Raw genomic sequence first — 26,728 nt, forward strand, 5'->3', positions numbered from 1 at the left:
CTTATTCCATATTCATTATTATTCTAGTATCCCATCCTGCTTTTACAATTACATGCTCTTCTCTTTTGTGCTCCCGCTGTACCATATTTGTCCATTCTATTCTAGTCTATTCTATTCAATTCTATTCTATTCTATACTATTCTACTCTGACCTTCCTGTTATTTGCTGCATTTTTAGTATCTCAGTATCAGGTGCAGTGAGTGACAGTTATTGGTCTGGTGTCAGTGGCTCAGGCGCAGGCGTTACCTCTCTTTAAGGCTGATCTCATTTCCTGCACACTTCCTCTGTGGGGTTAACGGCTGGCAGGCTCATACACATCCTGGCTGAGGTACATAGGAGGGAAAACACAATAGGAGCTGCTGTTGCTGCTGTCATAGCAGTTAAAAAGTGGAGGATAACACATGTATGGTGGCATTTTACAGCGTAATTGTTTCAAAAGTCCTATTAATTAATGAGGTGTCAAACTGTACACCATTAACGTGTAGCCATGAAAATAATAATTCTTCTTTAACGTCCCTTAAACTCTGCTCATCCTTGCATCCTCCTCTTTCTCCCTGGTTAAAGGTGCAATATACGACATTCAACCCCACTAGATGTTGCACTATAGCACCAGCATCTCAGACCAAAACTCGATAAAGTTAGTCAAAAAAGTGGCCCCTGAACCAACAGCTTACGAAACTCAGATCAAATTGTCAAACTAGGCAGTGCTGATCGAATATGGATCAAGACTCTGTTATTGCATTGCCTATTTCTCATCTTAATCGAGCGTACTGTTTAGCTGTAATATGAGAAACTTTGTGACACAGCTGCCATGTTGAAAATGGACGCAAGAGAACACATAGCGACTCACAGGCACTAACATGCACGGGCGGCCAGACTGGCTAGAACAGAGAGGCTCAGATTACAACACACACAGAGGGAGTGTGACTTCATCTTCTGCCCAGGATGCCATTATTTCACTATATCTTTACATAGCAAATTGTTGTTTGCTGATATCTAGTGGGGCTGAATATTGCACCTTTAAGCTGTACGGATAACATCATTTTTGCCTGTCCAGATGTGAGATTTTCTCCTGGCAAACAAGCATTTGCACATCTCATGAGGAGAACCTGTGGTGCAGACCCTTTGAAAAAAAGTGTATTTTGAGGTAAGTTATTTGTAGAGTGCTAAAATTGATGTAATTAATCAAATTACTTCCTCCAGAAAGTTGGAAAAATAGGAACCAGAAAGTCTTATTTTTCTTGTGCTGTGTAATGGCTTGAGAGGCCCTTTTCTAACTTTTCAGCCTGTGTCAAATAAGTCTTTTGTTGTATGTTGTCTTGCACAGCATAGAGCCTGCAGCTAAAGTGAATAAGCAGGGGGGGAAATGGACGCTGAAGAGCAGAAGGATGATGTAAAATGGAAGTTACACAGTGGTAGACGTGATGTTTTTTATAACCAATTTTGAAAAATAATATTCACTTTTACAAGTTCAAAAGTAGAATAGGGTTTTAAAGGAAAACTTCAGTATTTTTCAACCTGGATCCTATTTTCCCATCTTTTTGTGTCTAAGTGACTATTGGGGACAACAATTTTTGAAATTGGTCCAGTACTGAATGAGAGCACTGCAGCCACCAGCCGTGAAACAGACTGCAATATAATCCTTTGGGGCAATAGCACCCCATCAATGTACATCCACTAAAAGTACTTGTTTTTGCCACTGACAGGCTGAGATTGTTATTATAAGTGTCTGAAAAAGACCACCAAGAGAAATAAAATGTTTTTTGGGTTTTTTTTTTACCTTTCGCTTGATCCGGTCTGTTTGTTGTCGTGTCTCACCAAGTCTCACTCAAGGAGAAGTCTTGTTTTGAAATCTGGCGAGAGGTGAGTTGTTGTCGAAATCAGCTGAATATTCATCCATGACAGAGTTGGAGAGAGGAGTACCAGGAGGAGTTTGTTGTGTTGGAGTACAGAATTTTTGGCTGATTTCAACAACAACTCACCTCTCGCCAGATTTCAAAACGAGACTTCTCCTTTAGCGAGACTTGGTGAGACACGATAACAAACAGACCACATGCTGTTTTATGCTTTGCTCTCACTTAGTAAACCTGTTTCTCAATGTCAGACAGAACAGCTCCAAAGCCAGTCCAGACTGACAGAAGGTATGACAAACTGCCCAAGGAAATAATTAAATCACTTTACCTGACATTTAGATCCATGCAATGCCAGTGTAATCTACTGAATCACAAATGATTTATTAAATACTTTATTTTTATATAAAATTCAATTCCATTCAGTTCCAACAAAATAGCATTCACAGACATCAAATTGCCAATCAATTCCATACCATTCAATATGTATAGCATCATTTTGACTAACCCTCAGTCAATGCAATGAGTAATTCAAACAGTCTATGTCCACTTGTGAAGGCTGTTAAAGAAAACCGGCTCAGATCCACTTCCTGTTTTTTATTTACTTGTGAGACTTTTAGGTTATTTATCATCAGCATGTGCTGTACAGTGCAATATACCATTTGCACTGTAATGGTATGTCCCAAAGTCTTTGATTTTCCTGTCTGACAGACTGACTGGGGGCCCAGGGCAGAGGGAAAGGAAGTGTGATAAACTGTTCATGTAAGACATAGGGAGGCCCTGTCTAACCACTGTAACTGGGGTTAGTAACCACAGACAAAGATGGAAGCAGGCAGATAGGGAGGCCTAAAAACTGATCCCTGCAGGAGTTTTTTAGGGCTATCCCGGCTCTAATATTTGGTACTTAGCACTGGTATTTTGTTGAAAAACCATTTTCTTACTGTATATGACAAATATCATATGGCTGGTTTGAAAGTTTAAAGTTCTGAAGGTTCAATTATGTCAGGTCATCTCACATTATCTGGGCTATTCCAATATATTCAAAAGAGGTAACCAAATACAGTAACCAAATACAGTATGTAAATCTGCCAACAGTATTTTCAGACAAGGATGTCAAAATTGGACAATTCTGAAAAACCCTGGGTTACCTTCAATGCCAACATAATTTTATATTCAGTACCAAGGTTTTAAAAATCCTCGTTTTCTATAATATCTGCAAATGGCATCCACAATATGCTTAAAGTGAGGGAAATACTGTGGTTATGGCAATTGTATTTTGGTATAGTTAACATTAGATAACTTAATGTTTGGTTAAGATCAGGGAAAGGTCATGAACAAATGTACAGAAAAAAAAACTTTAAAAATAGAACCTCCCCCAGGTGTGTTTTGGCCAACCTAATCACTCTCCAATCACAATGCTTTCTGTATGTGTTTTAACCTGATAGATTATCCAGATAGAGGTGGGAAAAAGTCGTTGTTTTGCCAGTCACAAGTAAGTCTCAAATCTTAGCTAAGAAGTTCCTAATCAAATGTTTCCAACAAGTGTCAAGTCATGTTCAAGTCCTAGAACTTGTAGTTTGAGTCCTAAACAATTATTTCATTATGCGACCATCATCAAATTGAATGCCATTTAGAATTTTTAACTTAACAGTTACAGGATTATAGTAAATTTACTGAAATAATAAATGCTTTTCTAAAATGTATTTATAACTTTAAAGACATTTTAAAACATTTAAAAGCAACATTTTCTGGTGTGCCTTGATATCACTCCAGAGACTAGGGTTTGATATTGTTTAATCATCTAGTTTTTAATCTCTTATTGAATCTATTTGTCTTCATATTTGAACATTTTTAACAAAAGTTAAAAATAACTCAAATAACTGAGATCTTGGCAGAGAGTGTAGAAGCACTTCATTTTTGAGTGGCAGCATACTTAATGATCAAAACTCATATAAAACCTGATGAAGAGATGAGTAACAGATGAAATGATGATGGGCAACGATGGCTTGCTCTAAATACTGGAGGCTCTGATTCAAAATTATTCAGCTGTTCAATAAATTAAGTTTTAACTGAGAGATTCAACAAGTGAAATTGATGTGAAGCAGCTAGAACTTTTTTCAATGTAGTTAGTCTATGCTCTCTTGGTCTTATTAAACTACAAAAACATACCATAAAAAGCTAATGTCCAAGTCAAGAGTCACTGGTTTTTAAGTCAAAGTCTAGTTGCAGTCTTCTGATTCTGTCAAGTCAAGTCTGAAGTCACCAGATTCATGACTCGAGTCCACACACATCTGCCAAATACAGATACTTTAATGCCAGGTGTAAATTGGGTCATTAAACCACCATTCTATCGATAATACGGTGCTTTTTCAAGAGCCAAAGTCAGACTGTCTGGGTAGAAGAAAGACAGTATACATCTGCAGCCATCATTACTCCAGCACCATGCAGCCAGCCACTCATCTCTAAGCTACTTAGAAGGCTTTAAAGCACACATGTGGAAGAGAAAGACATTTTCTTCTTCTCTTGATGTTGAAGAGAAAGAGATACTCTGTACACTGCACCTTTCCTACACTGCTGGTAGATTCTCATATGACAAGTGTAATCCCACATTTCCATGAGTCTGTTGAGTAACCATTAAATTTTTTTATACAAGATTATATTACCTAGATTTTTCACAGAACAATACAATATTCATTAATAATCTATGCTGCGATGATAAAAATGAATCGTTGTACATATATTGTCACATGAGAGCCCTACAGTCTGGACATATTTCTCCACAGAGCTTTACATATTGTATGAGTACATGTCCTTTATGCTGTCTTTCTTCCCCTGCGACCAAATTGTGATCGTTACTTCTTAACAGATACAGTGCACATACAGTACAGTACATGAATATGTTATTGTACCAGACACTAGGGTTGTCAAAGCTGTGTCACAATGTGAATCCTTAGATGCGAAACATTGTTCTGACCGCATTTTTCAAATCTACATACATGAAAAGCATTAGCAAAAATCAAGATCCCTTGAAGAAAAGCATGTACAGCAGTCTGGAACAAAATGTAGACTGCAAAGAGCAACATCTTCTCATGTAACAGTTAACATGAACAAAAAAAGGCTTTTTTCTACCATACAGACATATAGTAAAACACATGGTGGTGTTCTTGTATCATGCAAATACCATTGCCATTATAGAGCTATACATACAAACTCATATTTTTGATAATATATTTACAAAATTTCCAACAAGAGTTATCATGATTTGCACACACAAAGCAGCATTTTCAAACTCCTTCACAGTCCGTATTTTTGCACTTCAAGTCTGTTCTCTTCCATTTTACACAAGTAACTACTGTATAGTGGTTGTGTGTTGGGGTCTGATTGCTACCAAAACGTGGGTGATGTGGGAGCTGCAGCTGCTGCTCCGCTATCGTGCTGCTTTCACTACACAGCCTGTGTAGACACTGTGTTGGGCTCCAGATCCACCAGATGTTGTTAATATATTGAAAGTTAAATATTTCAGTTTCAACTGAGGAAGTTATATGACAATGGAGATGACAAACAATAAGATGTTACCTTACATGTCACAAATATACATGCATCAAGCATGTTCTTCTCTTCATCTTGATCTTTCTACTCCATCCTCTTGCATGTTTGATCTGCATTATACACACACAGAGAGAAAAATATATCTTTGAATGCAAGTAAATATAAACACAATCAACAAATCAGAAAAAAGGTCATTATAGACAGAAAAGGGATTGCTAAAATGGTTGTGAATTCTAATAAGAACTATTGTTCATCAAAGCTTTATTTATTATTCTTCCATATGTTTTTTAATTGCGAACCACTTTCAGCTACAGAAACCATTCAAATATTAAATTTTCAGTTCTTTAAGGACATTTCTGCTATGACTTTTCTCCTTCCTAGCGTATTCCAGTGATTTTATATAATTTTTAAAATATTAAAACAGTGCCACCACGTTGTCAGTTATTACATGTATTACTTTTTGGCTAATAACTCATGAACTGTGAGATGTATCGAAACAATATTTGCACAGTGTTGTCCTTAGATTATGCTGATTCAATTGATATAGGCCACACCCATTTGCACCTGGAAAAATTTTCCGCCTTTTTGGATTTCTTGCTAAATGCATTATTTTGGTTCTGTTGGCACATTATTCATCTAATCTTCATCAGACTTTGTACATACCATATTTAGATGACCCAAAATGAAACATATGAGTTTGTCTTTGGGTATCACTTATCATTTGTCTGTAATTGGTTACCAAAATTTTGAAGGCGTGGCCTGATACACTTAATGGGATATAACTCTTCACTGCTAAGTTGGATTGCAACCAAATTTGGAAATGTTGAACATACATCCACACTGTACAAGGGTGTAACATTTGATGCAATTATACCCACAGGGGGCGCTACTGTAAAATTACAACATGATATTTCTACACTGGTACACAAATTATCCATGAGAATGTGCCTGACATATTGAAGAATGACACCAATAGTCCCACCTTGTGGCCATTAGTTGAACACCACCATATTACCTATTAACTGCCGCATTTCTTAATATTCATGGTAACCAAATTCAGCAAAGTTGTACAGATGGGGATGTTCAACAAGTCTGTAGCATTTGATACAAATTCACCTGTAGGTGGCGCTACAAGATTTTAGAAAATTGCTGCAGATTTCTGTATTTTCAGCAATGTTTTGCGATTTATCTCAGCTATCATCATTCACATGCATTTTCCACAGGAAATGCATTTTCTAGTTAAAATATTGTTAAAATTACCACAAATGTATTTATATATTCACTGTATATTTGCTCTTGCTCATCAAGCACCCAGCTGAGTCAAACAGATTTCAGTGTGTCGGCACACTCAGATGTGTTCTGGTAACAGAGGGAACAAATATAAGCCACCTATGGCTCATGATGCCCTTATATGGCCGCAATATTTGTCTAGGTTTTGGGGGTACAGACTTGGGCCAATTAGAGCTGAGGATCATCTTGAGTTAACCAGACTGGGGCTACCTTTGGGCCAGTGTTCAGGATGAGTCTGACATAAGTCTGGTCACCAGGTGTACCAGATTTAGACTGCTTTTGGGCAAAACCATATGTGGCTAACTGAGCCTGTGCCACTGAAGTGGCATTTAACCGATAATCATTTAAAATCTCTTGCACACTTATCAGACTATAGGCAGAGGGGATGTACACAGTGGTTGACACAGGAAGGGGTACTTGCACAAGAAAAGTTTATTGCTGAATTTTATTGCAAAATGACTCACTGACATGCACTTATCTTTAACTTGCAGCCAGCATGAAAATGTGTTGAAACGACTAATCATTTATGGTAACTTTTGCTCCAAGCGCTAATATAATGTAACTCAAGACTCTGCACGCCTCTAGAGGTTTTGCTGCACTTTTCACCCTACGTGACCTAAGTGGTGTGAACTGACCAAACAATCAAACCTTAACTGTCAAACTGCCACCCATAGCCCCCTGCACTGCTGCTAGTGGGACTGAAAGCCTTGAAATTTACCTTATGTTGCCTTCACTATACAAATAAAGATTGCTGCAACTTTACTTGTGCCACTTTGCATTACACTGAAACTCAACATGGGATCTTTACTCAGGGTGTTGGAGAGTGTAGCTGTATCCTGAAACAAGTCTGAGTGTCTATGTGAAATGAAAAAGCCTTCATAAATCACTACTCTTTAATACTATATCATTAAACAGAAACTGACATGTAAATCACTAGTAGTCTATATTATCCCCAGCGGGTATATGTGTCTTGCCCTGTCAGGCTGTCTGTCTCCCAACATGTCAGACTTCACATCTGGATCACTGTTATTATGACAATCATAACATTTAACAAGACATGGTATTTTAGGCACTAATATGCAATATCCGAAATGGAAAGTCAGTGTCTTGTCAGAGAAGCTTACTGTCTGGATGCGCAATATGCCTTTAGATGTGAAAATATACTGTATAAGTAACATTTGACAACAGTGGGTTACACATTTGTGTCCCAATTACAAATTCCAAGTTGCATCTTTAACACATCTATTTCTTAATGTCAGTGTAAGCAAAGTGGTTCTATATCAAGAATTTAATTTATAATGATCTGCAAACTCTATTAAGTGTGTTGAGGAAAATAAAGCTACAATATATAACAACTATACATCTGCAGCCTCATATGAATAGGACCCATGCTGGGCTTGTAAAACAGGATATAAAGTAGAAGTCACCAAACTTAAATAGAGACAGATATTATGGATTATGCTTAGAACAGCAATTAGACAAAATTACCCACCAGACTGTTTCTCTCATATGTCAGACAGTCAGACAGGCCAACTATATCAGCGTGTGTCATCTAACAGTGAACATTCCAGTCGTGACTCACCATGACAAATCTGAACACACACACACACACACACACACACACACACACACACACACACACACACACACACAGAAAGAACAATTGCCTAATGTGCTAAAATGTATAATAGTTCATTGTTCACAGTTAATTATAATAGCCCTATCTAATCAAATCATCTTAAACATACAATCTGAGACTTGAGAAATTATAATGTGACACAACAATACGGTGGAGGAAACTTTATTGTCCACTATATGCGTGCATGGTCATCTTACAACAGTCCTTGTCATCATTTCTACGGTCACGCAAGACCAGTAATAGCGTTTGGTTTATATTAAAAACACATTGAACACATGATTTCCCACTCAGGAGACTAAAGAAACAAAAATAAAGGCAGTCACCCAATAAGCTCATATAATGATGATATTGAAGGAGGAGAGGAAAGGAGGGGAGAGGAGAGGAGAGGAGAGGAGAGGAGAGGAGAGGAGAGGAGAGGAGAGGAGAGGAAAGGAGAGGAAAGGATAGGAGAGGAGAGGAGAGGAGAGGAGAGGAGAGGAGAGGAGAGGAGAGGAGAGGAGAGGAGAGGAGAGGAAAGGAGAGGAAAGGATAGGAGAGGAGAGGAGAGGAGAGGAGAGGAGGTGGGAAGACAAAGAGCAAGCCATTGTGACAGGAGAGATTAGAGAAAACCCTAAAGACTTGAATTACATCCCCATCCTGCCTCTTTCCCTGCACTGTCTTCCTATACCTTCTGCTCTTTCTTTTTTAACTTATTTTGTTGCCTCTCTCTCTCTCTCTCTCTCTCTCTCTCTCTCTCTCTCTCTCTCTCTCTCTCTCTCTCTCTCTCTATACCCCCTCCCACCCTTTCCATTCTTTCTGTCAGTCTCTGTCTCTCTCTCTATGAGCAGACAGGCACAGACAGGGAGACTGTTGTTGTGCTTGCAGTCTGACACTATCAGCTCATAAATCCCTGTCAACAGCTTGTATGTCTCCTCTCCTTTCCTCCCTCTCTCCCTCCCTCCCTCCACTGGTGAAGGAGTGGAGGAACCCAATGACCTGCCAGTGAGGGTTTGACTGGCACAACCACATTGACACACATACACACACATGCACTGTACATGCACTGTACATAGACACAGATAGTAGATAGATAGATAGATAGATAGATAGATAGATAGATAGATAGATAGATAGATAGATAGATAGATAGATAGATAGATAGATAGATAGATAAGCTGTGTCTCTATGACTCCCCCTCCCTCTGTCTCCCTTCCTCTCTCCCTCTCACTTTTCCTCCCTCCCTGTCTTTCTTTCCCTCAGGCAATGTTTGCCAGCAGACAGTCGTCACTGACAAGCGCTTCCTGTGGTTGGGGGTAAACACCTGGGTAATGAGGCCACACTACACAACAACCAAAAAAACACCCCACCAAGGTTCACAGCCCTCACTCACTACTCACTATGTGCCAGGATATATACTGTAGACACACAATCAGGTCATGCAGGCATATAGGGGCACACACACAGTCATGCACTGACACACATGCACACAAATCCTGCAGAAACACAAGCACAGACACGTATGCACATAAACACACACAGCCGTACGTGCATATGCTTGGCTCAGACTGCTAAACAAGCAGTGAGCCAGCCCAGCCATGTCAGCCAAAACTCAATATCCAGACTGACTGCAGTGTTAAAGGCACGCTGTAGTGAGTTGAGGTGAGGGGGAACGAACCGAAGTCAAGCTTCTTCTGTTCCCTCACCGTCACTAATAGTTCATCCTCCAAACTTAGAAACAAATCCCACTCCAAGTGTTGTCAGTGAGAAACTCAGTTTGAACAATTTTGCTGACTGACTGCAGTGCAAAGTTGTGCTGTGGTGAAGTGTGAGAGCTACTGCAACTGAAGCCTAGAGCTGTCAGTCTGACTGCAGTGTTACTAATACTGTTTGTCACCAGAGGAGTTTTCTTCTGTTGAATTGAGGGGCCATCCAATGACCAACCTCTTAGCCTTAAGCACATGTCTGCTATGACATGATAATTAATGTATGGGTGGCAACAAACTGTAAGAGACCTAATCTTAGGTAAAACTGTGGTTTTAATCGCCTTGTCAAACATGGCTTTCATATCATAACTGACTGTGGTAAGAAGATAAGTTGATAAGAGAAGTTGCACTATATGCACATAGGTAATTGCTCAGAGCTGCTTGCTTCTGTTTGCATTGCCAGTGTCAGTTAATTCTTCAGACTTAGGTTTTAACTCTAAACTCAGTGTCACCTGAATTTTGTAATGTGATGGAAGAGATATGCTTCTATTTTAATCAATACAGCTGTCTAACACAGGCAAGTTCATTTTCTTCCGTTTTAGGCACGTAACAACAGTGATTGCATGTTGGGCGCCGAGCACTGCCAATACGCACGTGACCTACACAGTAGTACTGTAACTGAATGCGTCATATGAATGAAGCTGCTGCTGCTGCTCTGCTAACATGCTGCTTTCGCTACGAATCCTGTGGTGACATTGTGTTAGTCTAGGCCTTTGACAACTTAAGAGAATTATTTCTCAGCAAAAAAGATGGGCAATTTACCCAACAACTGCAACAAACAATACATTTTCATGCCACTCTTATTCTTTGAAATTTACTGTTATCCAAATAAATTTTGTCACAACAGTATTACATCTTTCTGCTTCACTGCTTCAACACATTGAGTACATATCAAAGCCTCAAGAGTGTTTCATGTCAAAAGCACTAGGGTGCCAGTGATTCACTCAAGAATCATCTTATTGTGTTATCTCTGGACAATACAAGCCTCCATCTCATGTGTCATAGGAACAACAGGGAAGCCTGTGGTGAATCATCAGCCCTATCAGACTAGCAAAGCCTTTTAGTTTTGCAGAGGTTTAAATGTCCAAAGGACATCATGCAAAGGCTGTTGTGTTAACTGTTATTAACTTTGGCATATATTCTTGGTATACTGTAGGTGCTTCTGCATACACACATATGGTAGTGTGTGCATGGAGTGTGGTCCTGTGTGTGTCTGCATGTGTGTATGTCTGCGTATGTGTGGCCCACACATGTCTTTGTGTGCAAAGGAAATGGCTGACAGTGAAAAATGTGACCAATTCTAATTTTAATTGCCAATGAAAAAAAGGCCTCAATATTTATGGGTTCTGTCCAGACGAACAGGGGGAGAAGGGTTTAAGCATGAAAGCATATTCCTTATCACAATTAAAAAGTGCTTTAACATGACTGCAACCCTTTGAAGTTAGATTAGCAATAATATTGGAGAGATTGGCCCTGACTTCGAACAATTGAAACTGAATGGAGAAAAAGAAATTATTTAACAGAGCCAAAGGTAATGCTTCCCTTTCGTTGTCTCTCTTTTTTTTCCTTGAATAAGCCTCATGTTATTTTTTGATAGATTTCCTTGTGTGGAACCACTAATTTTTTTCTTTCTTTTCAACACGAAATTACTTTTACGTGACCATGAAAAAATATGCTTAGAGTCCAACCTAGGGACTTGATTGAAAGGACCAAAAAAGAAAGGAAAAAAACTAATTTGACAGCACAGTCTGAGATCCACTCCAGCATTTGAGAGCTGGAGTGACAGAGAGAAAATCTTCCCAGTTGTGCATAAGGCACAGCTGTTGAAGAACTGTAATCACAATGTGCTTTGAGTCAACATAAGTATCTTGATAGTGAGGATCTGGAGCCATATAGGATCTGTGTGTACCAGTGATCTAACAACAAATAACTGTGGACTTAAAATACCTATGATTATAAGAAAAAAAATGCCATTCAGCCAGTCCTTACATAAGGATATACAAACCCATGGGAAGACTCACGGCTAGAACTAAGAGCTGTGTAATTAGAGAGAAAGAGAGGAGACAGAGAGAGAGAGAGAGCTTAACCCCGGGCACAGAAACAAGAAGACAGAGAGGGAGGGAGAGGTGACAAGGTTAAGAAAAATCCTCCCATGTTAACCTGAAAGAGAAGAGAGAGACGAACGAAGGAGGGCAAAACAGCAAACTCTGAGCAGCTGCTGAGGATTTACATGCTGTAAATTATTCATGTAATCAGCTGTAAGCACACAGAGACAGAGAGAGATGGAGACACAGACAATAAGAGGAAAAAAAAAATCGGAGTTGCAGAAAGAAAGAATGATAGGTGGAAACTGGGAGAAGACAGACAGGTATTGTATACACTAATAGACAACAAAGAGAGAATGTAACACTTACCCTGGCGGTCCTGTCTAGACTGTCTGTCTAGGTGATCTTTCTGACTCTCACTTTGCCACACCTGAAAGAAACAGTGACTGTGTTTACATGCGTGTGTTAGTCTCTGGTTACATGAAGAGCTTCTGATTTCTGCTTCCAAGTTATGATTGATGACTAAACATGAAACACAGGGTGATGAGTAGATTGATTTGTTTTTATCTTCTCTGAACTGTTTGTCTGGTATAGCTTAAGACATGATGCCAAGGCTGTGTTTGTCTTATTAAGGGTTTGTCTACATGTCTACTTGAAAAGCCCACCACTATAATCTAAGTGTACTTAGCCTCTTTAAAGTCTACGATAAAAATAAAGGTCACTGTGCATTTACAACATTTTATATCTTTATTTACTTATTTAATATCCCAGGCACCAATAATGTTCCATTTCAGGTCACATATTGCATGTGTTTCCTACTGTAGGTGCTTATGCACATGTGTATGAGCAGAGAGAGTGAAACAACATTGACCTTAAAAACTGAACTCCACCTGTTCTCGCTTAAATGCTGTGGTGTCACAATGTTGCTAAATTCTGACCGAAATGTTCCACACGTTGACCACGCCACGGTAAGAATATGAGAGAGCTACTTCCTGGTATGTGGGTAACCAGGCAGCAGCTTCCAGTTTTGACTTCTACCATATTGCATAGGACATTGCACATTGCAAAAACTAAAAAAAAACGTGAGAGCAATGGAATGCAGTGTTTGACTGCTCTAATTATGTATATACTGTAGCTTTATTTGCTAGTTGCAAATATCCCTGCAGGCAATATTCAAAATATTATCATGGGAGCTGAACTGATGCAGACTGCAAAACTTACATACAGTATTTAACAGCAATTACATTTAACTACAGCTAACCCCGTGAGTTTTTTTTTTTTTTTAGTATTAAGGTTGATAAAATGCATAGCAAGAAAATGCAAAGCCTTACTTACATTATTCTATAAAACTGTCTGCAGCATTAATCTTACTGTACTTTTATGATTGACTTGATATTGGAAAAAATTAAAGCAAACATCAAATATGCATGAATCTATAATCAGAAAAAGATTTTAAAAATGCCATTCCACAGAGCAAATCATAACACATCCAGAAATGCATTAATTTCCATTATGATCTGGTTATTTAGTGTCAGACTGTCTCTTAAATTATGTCACCACGTCTTGTCTTGCTCTCATTTTTTCATCCACTATAAACTATGGTATACAGAATTCATCAGAAATACCACATAAAAACAACAAACTCATTGCACTCTTTCTGAGCTCAGTTATACACTTTGACGCCCAGGAGCTTTTTGAGAAGATGCTGATCCACAAATTCCCATGGGTTTGGTGGAGTGGACTGGAGCCAGTGGAAATTGCAAACAAACACTGGAGCTGCTGTGTCTGAGGCGGGCCCAAACAACCTCAAAGCCCTCATTCTCACACATCACATCTGTGTGTGCGATTGTGCGTGTGTTTCGGTATACGTGAAGGAAAGTGGGAGAAAGTGAGAAAGAGAGTGTGTGTGTGTGTGTGAGTGTGTCTTTATGTGCGTGTCTTTGTGTTTGATTGCAAGGCCTAGAAGGCATTTCAAAGGCATTACAGCATTAGATTTATGAGGGCATTCACAGTAACATTGGCAATAAAACAAAGATCGCAGCTCCTGTCAAAAGTTCATATTAGGTCTGTTGTGGCCAGAGAGTGAGGGAGAGAGTGAGAGAGGATGGAGGGTAAAGAAGAAGGTGAAACTGGGATAGACAAGGGGGGTGAGAGAAAAACTGAGAGACACTGAGAAAAAGAGCTGGAGAGCAGAAGAAACAAACAGAAAACAATTTCAAGATGGGGAGAAAAAGACCTCTCATGACAGGCCAAAGGCGAGAAAGGGCACAGCCAACAATTCAAAGAGCAACTGAGAGAAACAGTCTCCAATTCTCCCCTCCCCTCCCATCTCTCCACCCCATGGTTGTAGTGGCCAAGCCCATACCACATTATGGGTCCCTGGGTTTTTGTAATGGCTGGGTGTGTTCTGATCCCGCACTAAAGTCATTGGCAAGTTAAATCCCATTCCTAATTAGTGGTGGGAACCAGAATGAGAAAAGAGAACAAGCAGATCAGTTGAGGAACAATTAAGCATCACTGAAGGAAAACAATATTTTCAAACAATATTTCACATCATGGGTTGGGATGGTGCCACAGAGGGCACATAACTTGTACTCGTGACGCTGTGGATTTCAAATAATGACTGAGAATATGTGTTATACTGCATAACTTGCAACACTCTCCTCTTCTTCTCATCTTGTCACATCATTTATTTCTTGCTAAAACGTTATATCTATCGCAGTAAATGCTATTATCAAACTAAAATTAATAAAGGTCTTTCATTGTTGACATCTTGAATTCAGGGTGGAATAGTAATGCAAGACACCAGTTGAATCTTAGCTTTGAATCTGTGATCAAATGTGTCTGAGAAAAAAGTCAAAGTTTGTTAACTGTAAAGTGTGTACAGAAATTTCTGAATTCTATTTCATTGCCTTCTCACAGAACAAAAAGATGCTGCGGTGTGTGTTAGACCACTTCAAACAGACTGTCCCATTCAAAACACATTGTTTAATGACTAAAAGATCTTCATCTGAATTACTGTAACAAAGGGAGATTGAGAGTCTTCAGCTAACAGATGTATGTGGTGAGCAATTCTTTGAAGGCATCAGTCTTGAAATAAAATGTGTTGGAAACATGATATATCATAGAATAATTATACGGTAGGATATGGTGCATGATGTCAAATGGCATTCCTGTTCCTAAAGTAAATCACGTGTTCTTACAGTCATAACACGCAGAGTCAGAACCATTTATAAATTCAACTGTACAAGTGGCTGATGTTAAGAATCTAATGTAAAGGTGTCAGTGTTAATATATACATAATTTTCAGTTGTATGGATACAATCTGGCATGTCTATGACCGAGACAATGCTTGTCAATGTCAATGCCTGAATTTGACAGAAAATAACTCAGGAGGATTAAATGTGAAGCTTCATTATTCTTCATATGTGATCTATAATGGTATTGCCAAAGAAGTTATTTTTGTCATTAAATACACTGGTATGAATAAGATAAAAACAGGAACACATTCACACACAGGTATTGTTTTAAATGTCTTCCATGAAAAGTCAGATGAGATAGATAATATAGATTTTACAATATCTTTACAATTTGGCCTCCTAGACCTCGTAGCAGGTGACTTTTTGATGACTAAACTTTAGTTGCAGGGAAAAATGTTTCATCACTGTATCAGTATCTGTAGTTTTTCACTTTCCCTGAGTGCTGAGAAACTTTTCATACTTCAAGAAACAAACCAGACTCACATACCTATTTGCCAATTAGTTGTTCCTGAGGCCTTTAGCAGCCACTCACTGAAAATCCTCTTCATAACTTGGATTTTTAAACATTGTGGACAACATGAACTATAACAAAAGAAGTTTCAAAGCTTCTTCACGCACACTCTGCTGCATACAATATGTAATCTATGGAAAATATTGGATTTTAAAGTAATGAAAATGAATCACAGATCTCATGACTTCTTCTGCAAATGTAATGTTTTTGTTAAATAGCACTGGATGGATTTTTTGTAACAAAATGCTAAAATACTGTCAGACTATACAGCTCTGCTTTACACACTCTATAGCATGTGTTTCTCAGAACACATGTCTAAGGGTTAGTTGTTAAGAACAGGAAGGGCATACTGTAAATCTCACATGACATATATAATAACAGTTGAGTATGTGGAACTATTAGTTCAAAGACAGGCTCTAAGATGTGCTGATCCAGCAATCTATCAACAGTCTCCAGTATACAAACTGTAACAGTGATCTTTTTTGTGTTAATTGACATAAGCTGCAAGCATGCACTTAGGTTTTAAATGAATCAGTTTTTGATTATGGTTTGCTGTTGTTCTTAAAGTGAGATTCTTGAAAGATTTCGGTAGAGCTCATGTTCTGTTCTCAGTCTAATCCTTTCTTCTCCAATAGTGATTTTTTTTTAGTCAACAACAAAGTTCTTCTCAGTGGTATGTTAGGAGTCAAATGTGCTGACTCGCAGCATGGCCATGATGTCAACATACTGGAATGCACCTCTGTCTCTGGAGGGGTGGAAAGGCGAGTTTATATTTGACTGACAGGTGGTGAGTCAAGCCACTGAGTGTGGAATGTGTGCTGAAAGCAAGAAAGAAAGCAGAGGGAGAGAGGGACGTTATAACTGATTGACTGTACCTACTGAGCAATTAGAGTGAATTAATTGGGTGGTTGTCACTTCATTGGACTGTTATTACTCAGGAAAGCATTTAAATGTGAGCTAATTGACGTAATTGTTCTGAAGATGACAGAACTCCTGTGGTATTACAGAACACACTGCGCTTTTCCTCTGTGGGTTAACAATGAACTAAATAGTAATTGACAAAATGCTGCAATTCAGAGAGGGGAGGCAGCAGCGTGAGAAAGAGAAGAAAGACAGCAGGAAGGGGAAAAGGCAGAAAGAAGAGAGAGTTAAAGAAAGAAAATGAAACAATATTGTGTGTGTGTGTGTGTGTTGGTGTGTGCGTGTTTGTGTGTGTGTGTATGGTCCAGGTATTCCTCATGTTGTGGGGAATGTTAGGGTGAAGACTTGGTTTAAAGTTATGGAAAGTTTAGGGTTATGTTAAGCTTAAGGTTAAGGTTAAGGATTGGGTTAAGGTTAGGGTTAGGGTTAGAGTTAGGGTTAGGGTTAGGGGTTAGGGGTTAGAGTTAGGGTTAAGGTTAAGGCTAGAGTTAAGGTTAAGGTTAAGGATAGGGTTAAGGTTAGGGTAAGGTTAGGGTTAGGGTTAGGGTTAGGGTTAGAGTTAAGGTTAAGGTTAAGGATAGGGTTAAGGTTAGGGTAAGGTTAGGGTTAGGGTTAGGGTTAGGGTTAGAGTTAAGGTTAAGGTTAAGGTTAAGGTTAAGGTTAAGGTTAGGGTTAGGTATGCTGTGGTTATGGTTAAGGTTAGGATAAGTCTCCAGAAAATGAATGTAAGTCAATGTAATGTCCTCTGAAGTGACGGAAACACAAGTAGAGGAAGACAGTGAGTAAGGGAAAGAGGCAAGATGGTTATGTAATTTAAATCTTTAGGGTCTTCTCTAATTTCTCCTGCCACAATGATTTATTTTTTGTCTTCCCACCTCCTCTCCTCCCCTACTCCAACATCATTATTGTATGAGCTGATGCTTGTTATTCGGTGACTGCCTTGATTTTTGTTTGTTTAGACTCATGAGTGAGAAACCATGTGTTCAATGTGTTTTCAATATAAACCCAAGGGTATTATTGGTCTTGCGTGACTGTAGCAATGGTGACAAGAACTGTAGTAAGATGACCATGCACGCATATAGTGGACAATAAAAATTTCCGCCATTTTATTGTTTGGTCACATTATAATTTCTCAAGTCTTAGATTGTATGTTTAAGATGATTTAATCAGATAGGACTATTACCATTAACATTTTAGCATCCCATATGGGGACAAAAAGCAAGTCCCCTTGATGTAAATCATTAATTTTAGGGTGAAGACTTGGTTTAAAGTTAAAGTAAGTTTAACCCTAAACTTACATTAAGGTTAAGGTAAGTCTCCAGAAAATGAATGTAAGTCAATGTAACGTTCCCCGAAGTGATGGAAACATGATGTGTGTGTGTGTGTGTGTGTGTCTGTGTGTGTGCGCGTGTGTCTCTGTGTGTGTGTGTGTGTGCGTGTCTGTGTGTGTGTGTGTGTGTGTGTGTGCATGTTTAAACAGCATGGAGTTGAGGTCATGGAAACTTAACAGCCTGTGTGTTTTGGCCTGTGGATTAGCCAGGACATGCCTCCACTCTGGCTGGAATGCTTCTTTATCTCACACCACACACACACACACACACACACACACATGCACAAGGTCAAGCTTAGAAATTAGAGCAATGTTTGAGATGACCTTGTCAGGCTACTTCTATAAACCAGTTAAAAACTTCATAGGATTTATAAATGACCCATCCAAAGCACTAACACATATCGCATCATATATTCTTGTAGCTCAAGCTCATTGTGTATTTATGATCTTACTAACTCATACACTTTAAATGTTGATACTGCTTTTAATATTTAAATGTGTGGTGAATATTTGATTATTTGTGTATAATTAATGCAACACTTACTGCGTTATTCTTAAAAAAAAAAAACTTGAGCATATATTTTTAAACCTCCCTATCTGTATATTTTTTACTTGCCTGATAGAACATTAACGCTGTGCAACATGCATATCACGTTAGGATATCAGGAGGAGTCAGCCTCCAAAATAAGCTGTCAAAGAGTCTAGATGCCATCAGCAACATTCAAGATTTAGCCTGACTTTGCAATACTATTCATTAAAAAGACATCAAATTATGTGATAAAAGTGATAGCAAACTATGTGTTTTCCAGAGATATGATGTAAACCAATTAAGGATACTGTCTTTTCTCACAAACTCTCAAAGATGATCAGTCTGATAAACAAGCAGAAGAGCAACAGAGCAACATCCACTGCTGAAATAAAATCTATAGAAACTTCAAGTGAAGTGTCTTCTGTACTGTGTTTACAACCAAAATCAGACTGTTTCCTCCCTTCCAAATCCTGATGGTTGAAGAAGAAGTTATTTTTAAATATCTTATCTGAAATATGCAACAAATATGCTCAAATCAATATGTGCAGAGGTTTTTTTTCAATCTTCAACAATTCTGAATTCTACCAAAAGATCCCCTTTATATACAGTATATAATACTTCAAGATTAGCACTCTTTTGTTTCTGTATTTGTCTTTGTGTCTGTCTTTGTATTCATGGTATCCTTTAGCTGTAGGTATGCACATTCAGTAATAGGGAACTTGCATATTTGCAAGACATGGAGTTGAGAATAGGTATATGCACAAAGGAAATAAAAATTCTTGAGCCAAGATGAAAATGACTTTAAAATGAGTGTGACGTGTCTATAATTACAATATTTTAAAGGTCTCATGTTAATACAGGATTACCAAATTAAATTATGTGCATAAATGTCCCTATATCATGTTTTATCTTCCCCATCTGAAAGTAATTGGTATTAATGTAGGTAGTAGAAGTAGCATAATTACTTGTTTTGATATGTTTCTTTTATGAAAAACTATACAGCTTGCATGTTTTAAAGGTATTGAAACAGTGAAAAGGTGTTCAAGGGACCGTAAATTACCGAACATGTCCCCTGTTGAGTACTGTAAATTCTCCCAAAAGATAAAATCCACCCACCACCTGGAAAGTATTAAACTATCTTACAGTTGGGTATATCATTCCCTCGGTGTACAGGAAATGCCTTATTTCTCCTGAGCGGAGCCTGCCTTGACCAAGGAAGTGGCTAACCACATGAAGCTAGTGTGATCCAGTCTGTTTACACACAGTAATTTGCACAGGTGAGAGAGGATGGGCTGCTGGGATGAATACAGCACAGCCTTGTTTAGTCCCCACCACTAGGGAGAGGAAGTCGTTTGGAAAAGTTGTGAATTGATTTCATTCATGAATTCCAGACTAAGATTTGTTCAGGTTTTAAGTTCTCTCAAGATGGGAGCATTACTGTATAACATCAGCAAAAGAGTGAAGTATGCATTCAATTTAATCTAACTGATCTTGAGCTATTCATTATAAGAACATGATAGTACACACACACAGCATATAACATGCTCTTGGAACCTAAGTAGCTAAAAGTAACTATTTAATAACAAAATTGCCTCATGCAAGAATTATGAATAACACAGGTAAATGCCATCACTGCATTTTTTTTCAGTGAGTGAAATGCTAGAGGTTAGGGTGGCTCAGTGGAAACCACTGTCCCTTCAAAGAAACACGTTGTGGCTTTGATCCTGACCAGGGCTGACATGCAGCTTTTTTGTGGACTTTGCATTTACCATATGTTTGTGTAGCTTTTAACCAGGTGTTCCCAGGTTCCTCCAGTTCAAAGACATATCAGGTGAATTGGACTGGAAATAAACATTCCCATAACATGCAATAGTCATATTTTAGTGGAAATCTGTCCTTGAAAAGATTATTTTTCTGTTGGGTAATGGTTCTAAATTAAGCTATTTTAATCTTACATTTGCTGTGGTCTGGCATGTTTTTTTCTTTTCTTTTCTCTCTTTTTTAAAAGTTTCGGTCTGACCCCGTCACATGGGCCTTGCAGCGGCACAAAAAGACAGGCAGACAAATACAAGCACACACAGACACAAACACACATGCCTGTAAACACTGACATCCCTCCTGCTGCTCCAAATCACTCCCACATTTATTTAAAAGGAGCAAGACTTGACAAAAAGTTTACAAAGAATTCCGTAGCGAAGCTGGTTTATATACATTAATCTAACCAGAAAGATCGTATCACATGTATCACTGCATCTCAAAGGAGACTTTTTCAGGTATTGAGACAAATGATGTTCATACTGAGGGTTTAAAATTGTTGGTGAAGGGGTTTCGAATTTAGATTCAAAGGTGTTTGTAAGCTTCCTGCAAAATTTTCCACTCATTATAGCTCAGTTGATTGGTGAAAATGTACCTTTAATGTTTGTGCATCAGTTTGGCATACCTATTTGGTGAAGTGACTGATTGTGCTAAAGTATCGAGTAACATGCACCAATCCCAGATGAATCTGCAGCCCTGTATTAGCCACTATATGTGCAAAATGTGTTGGTGTGAAGATCAGCAAAAGTTAAGGATTGACCTTGAGTCTTTGTTTTCACAATCTTTATTCCTCTGTTTGCATTTTTGAAAAACTTGAAGGTCTTTTTCCTTGTATCTTTTTGGTTTACTGCCCTTATAATTTATTGCATGTCCTTTCCATTGCTTCATTATGTGTTCTTTATCCTGCCTCTGTGGCCTCCATCCTTTCATTCACTCTCTTGAACTCCTCTACCACAGTTTGCTGAGGATGTTACTTTTTTCTCTTTTTCTCCACCTTTCTATCCTTCTTCAAGGTTACTGAAGAAGGTTACTTACTCTGACTTTCTTTCATCTTTTGCATAACTACTTACCATCCATCCTTCCTCTTGTGGTTTTGCCTCTCTTATGAGGTTATTCAGACTTGTTTACAACCTCTCCCTCCCTCTCTTCTCCTCCAATCATTCATTCATCTGTCATCGCCGCTGATCATCCATCACTGATGCAGCTATTTCTCCATCTTTATCATTCATCTTTAGTAAAGGTCATTTATGTCTGCTTGATTCTCTGCCATGCTGTTTACTGACCGTCCTTGCGTTTTTGGACCACTCTCCTTCAACTCTTTAGCCCGTTGTATTTATTATAACTTCTTCCATCCTTTTCCATCCATACATCTTTCACTTCAGAGCAGGGTTTTTGAAGTTTTGCTATCTACAAAAATCATCACTTTCTCCTTCTTTCCATCCCTCTATCAAGCTCCCCACCTTTGCTGAAAGTTAGGTCCTATTTGCTGTTCCCTCATTCATCATCCCTTTCTTCCTCTCCATCTCTCTAACTCTCTCTCTGTCTCTCTCTCTCTCTCTCTCACTGGCGAAGTTATTTGAAGTTATTTGGGTTTGTTTATCATATTTTTCTTATCCTCCCTCATTCCCTGCCAGTCCACTTCTCTGTCTATTCCCTCCCTCTCTACCCATGTCTCTACCCTATGGTACAAAAGTTGCTTTATTTACAGAGCATATGCAGCTCCCTCTTTCTCAGATCACATACGGACAAATGCTTATTTCTCTTCTCAGATGAAAGGCAGCACAGATATCACAAATATCTGACCACAACAAACCAGGCCAGAAAGGCAACACCAACCAACATGATAGGACCGTTAGTGTGTACGTGTGTGTGTGTGTGTGTGTGTGTGTGTGTGTGCAAGTTTGAAGGGAGACTGAGAGTCAAGTATATGCACAGAAAACACACACACACACATTCACCTGTCAGACATCCATCTCACACTTGTATTTATTTTTCCTGCTTTATTTATGCAATCCCCTTTCAAATCCAACTCACACCCATTCTCCTAACTGACCGGCTGCCCTCTGTTTCTTTTCAAAGTGTATAATTTCATAGACCTTGAGCAAAAATGGAAGAATGGGCAATAGAGAGAGAAAAAAACACAGCTAAGGTAATAACCTGATTTTGCCTCAGTTGGTTTTGATTTAAGAAAGGAAGAGTGTGTCAGAAAAGCAGCAGGCTCTCTCCTGTCTCGATTCCATGCCAGATTTTTGAAGAGAGAGGCGAGAGAGATGGAGCCACAGAATGAAAGCAGAGGAAAACCGAACACAGACAGATTGAGACAGTGAATCATACCCCATGCCAATAAAATAAAGTGATATGACAAAGGTTATTACAGTTAACTAAAACTAAACTAAAAACTAAAACTAGGTGTGAAAAAACATTTTTATTTACTGAAATAAAATTAAAAACTAGCAAAAAATGAAAACTAACTGAAATGATATTGTGTACTTACAAAACTAACTAAAATAAAATAAAAATATAAAGAAAGGTATTGATGCATATGTTTATTGAGACTGGGATGTTTACATGACTGTGAGTCAATTGCCTTTACAGTGTTGTGTTTGTGTTGTAATACCTATTCTGAACTTTTTAAATCTTGCCCCTGACAAATACCCCCATATTATAGTAAAAAGAAAAAGAAAAAGAAAAACTAAAACTAATACTGACAAAAACTAAACATTTTTTAAATAATAAAAACTGAATTGAAATGAGCAAACCCACTCTGGTAACTAACTGAAACTAAACTGAAATGAAAACAAAAAAAATAAAAAACTAATGAAAAAATACAAAACTATAGTTAAAGCTGCAAGCACGTTGAATGGGCCTTCGTGCCTCTGCGCACGTCGGACCGCAGTGCAGTCGAAGGGCTTCTGTCACGGGCATGTAGATGTCTTCAGACGCGGGCGGTTTTCAGACAGTGCAAGAAGGAGATAAATATCACTTCCTTTGTCCACTATTTTGTCCGCTGTTGGGGCTGCTTTGCTGCAATTTCGTGGGGGGCGCAGACCTAAATCAGCCAGTTTGCATCACTCATGGAATATTGTCATGTGGACGTGTTCAGGCCGGGACTCTTATCAAACATGCAAAGTTTGGAGCAGACTGGAGCATTTGCACTAAAGTTATAGCAATTTCCTCTGTCATGGTGAAACATCAAAACTCAACGCCACACCATGGCCACACGCTTCAACGATAGCTAAATTAAAGCATATTAGGCACATTACCGCCACCCTCCGCTTCGGACTGTAGACCAAATATTAAATCCTACACATCAATCCTGTCTGTCTAATAAACTCAAAAAAACCCAAAAAACTGCTACTCCACCCACTTGGCAGGTTCATTAAAGTTTTAACGCTGAGCTCCGGTTTCCTCAACCAAGTGGGAAAAAATATGTGCATATATCGGCAATCGCCAAAAAAGTCAAAAAGTAATCATGTTAAAAAACTGTGATGTTAATATTGAGCAAAAATAATTGTGATTATGCTTTTTGCCATAATCAAGCACCCCTAAAGAGAACATAAATTTTGACTTACATACATACACACACAAAGCATTTAAATATGTATGTGATAAATTGTTGTCTTTAATAAACAGTTACTTGAACATTTTCAGTGTGCTCCTAAATTTCTATGTGTGCTCCTAATTTTTTACATTTAGGAACACATGTACTCCTCAACAAAAAAGTAAGCATTGAACACTGCTGTCAGATGTGTAGAGACAATAAGTAACTGCAGCTGGACACAGAAAAATACTCATATATTTGAATGGAGAGTGTGAGCGAACTGCAAGGTGCTTGGGCCCTAATAAAGGAAAAAATGCAGTACAGAGCTACAAATTTTAGTTTCAATTTTATTTTTCTGCAGCACTTTATCACTAAACTGTCATTCTCACTCCATTTTTTCCCTTCCCCTCATAGGTCATCCCCACTACTGAAATATACATATAAGACTCATAATTATTGTAAAATAAATGATAATAACACCAAACTTCATACAAAGTTTGTATATAATGTACTGTATGTATATAGACCTTTCTGCTGTATCCCTCAAAAATGAGCTCCATTTAACCGTGACACCCATCTCCCTACTTTCTTTCCTCCTTCTCCCTCTCAGCTGGAGAGAAGGATTTCAGAGCAGTCTTCTAGTGGAAATATCTTCATAAATCCCATGGCTATGGCCAAATCTTACATTAAAAATCATATTTTAGTAAGAATTTTCATTGCAAATCCATTAATACAGGTTTGAAAGTGGTCAGACTTATAGTTTAGACGTCAGACGCCCCAGTTTGGCACAAAGTCCATGCCCAGAGATTGCCTCCCCATTGGTTTACATTGTAAGGTGCGATGTGGTACTCCAATTTTTGGGGCTTACAAAATCTAAACCGTTCAAGTTATTACAAAGTTTTTAATAACTTTTGTTCAGCACAGTGTGATAAGTCGTGTATTAAAGTTTGAAGCCAATACCATTAACGCCCTAGGAGGAGATAGCGTTTATTCAAGGTCCAAAATTGGCACAAAGTCATACTTTCATGGGTGAATTGTGGACTTCCTGTTGGATTTAGTTCAGGGGTGTCAGTGTATGATTTGTAGGTCTTGATGAGACAAATAATTGAGTTTTGGTTCGATCTCTCTACGACATTCCTACGGGCCGTGGCGGCCATTTTAGTGACATAGGTGGCGCTATAGAGCACATTTTGGCACTTTGGGGATAATTTTTACATTTTATCAAATTTTTCACCAGACCTGATGTGCTTGCCAAATTTGGTGAGTTTTTAAAGCATGTTTAGGGGGTCAAATTTAGGGTTGCAGTGGCGGATTAATAAAGAAAGAAAAAAGAAAGAAAGAAAGAAACAGAACAGATACAAGAGGGTCTTCGCCCCTTTGGGGCTCAGGCCCTAATAACTCTGGAACTGACACAAAGAGACAGATATACCACTGAGTAAATGGGGCCGCTACAGAGGCAGGAAGGGAGAGATGGAGAAGGACGAGTGGGAGGGTATTACCAATGAATGAATTTTTAATAGCATTGAGATCAGCCGTACCAGGAGCTCAAACAGAAATAAATTGCCTCCATAATTTAAACCTCTCTTTTTATAAAAATGTAGCAACAGTACTTTAGTTTTTTTCTCTACCAGGCTGATTCTTAATCAGTCAGCAAACATGACATTTCTGACACCAGAAAGCAAGGGAGAGACCCTGACAACAAGACAGACAGGGACAGAGAGGCTTATGGGTAAATACAGCACTGCACGCCACTCACACCACATACACACAGCCAGTTGATTACCCCAGGTGTCTGTATTCACACATGAGGAGTGTTTGAATTTTAAACTCCCCCCCCAAAACATGTGTCAGCCCTAGCCCATCTGTCTGTCACCCTGCTACGCCCTGACAATACCACGAGCACAATTAATGTAAAGCTGTGAGGATGTGCCAATTTACCCCCAATTTCCTGCTTACAACATCAGACTTTCCTTTCAAATGTGTATTTTTTTAGCATAATATATGAGGCGTGCCATTTTCTTTGCCAAAAGCATCTCCATATCAACAAGGATGTCCCAATTTGCCGATTTTGAAGCACGTCCCAATTTGGTGCTTAAAACATTACAATTTTAGCAGCGATATTCAAATGCACATGGGCTATTTGAGTCCAAAAGGATGTTCCATTTTGCTGCTCACATTAGATTTTCTTGCAAATTCTGTTTTGCTTAAACATGTAGATTTAGAAAAAAAAATCTAGAGAAAAAGACTGATTTAATAATTTTAGACAGTTTTAGATAGATAAACTTTGATTTTGATGTATTACAATACCCAACCTCATCCCTCTCATTCCAGGGCTTCTGATACCGATGCACAAGGCACCCTTTAGCGTCTGTCTGAGACACACCGGACTTTCAATTAGATCCAATGTAGACCCATCCTTGTCATTATTAGATGCTCAGAGCAGCTAGGCACAAAACACTTGGTTAGGTTTAGGGAAAGATCATGGTGTGGGTTAAAATGATTACTTGAAACGTCATCATGGCAACAGTAAACATCACGACAAAACACTGTACAGAGTCACGGTTTGGAAAATGAAACTCGCAGCCTGTAGCAGGAGGAGAACAGTGGTCTCCTGCAGCAAAGTCCATTTTTTGCCACCTAACTATCTAGCCATCAACCCAACCCACCTCCTCCAAACAAGGAAATGTTACTTTATATAGATGTCAT

General features: G+C 38.6%; 2 long non-coding RNA genes across 4 annotated transcripts in view; one reads left to right on the forward strand and one right to left on the reverse strand.

Moving 5' to 3' along the window:
* The first annotated feature begins 415 nt into the window (after positions 1-415).
* LOC122987893 lies at positions 416-25,017 on the forward strand. The gene is made up of 3 exons (XR_006404655.1): positions 416-637; positions 14,017-14,025; positions 25,007-25,017. It is a non-coding gene; the product is annotated as an uncharacterized LOC122987893 (long non-coding RNA).
* LOC122987892 overlaps positions 3,996-26,728 on the reverse strand; it is a 113,613-nt gene continuing 90,880 nt past the window's right edge. For all 3 annotated transcript variants that reach the window (XR_006404652.1, XR_006404653.1, XR_006404654.1), the window contains 2 exons: positions 12,485-12,545; positions 3,996-5,509 (listed from right to left, as the gene is read on the reverse strand). This is a non-coding gene — a long non-coding RNA (uncharacterized LOC122987892). The remainder of the gene's footprint in view (positions 5,510-12,484; positions 12,546-26,728) is intronic.

The sequence above is a fragment of the Thunnus albacares genome, chromosome 8 (assembly GCF_914725855.1).
Source record: "Thunnus albacares chromosome 8, fThuAlb1.1, whole genome shotgun sequence".
In the NCBI taxonomy this organism is placed as follows: Eukaryota; Metazoa; Chordata; class Actinopteri; order Scombriformes; family Scombridae; genus Thunnus; species Thunnus albacares.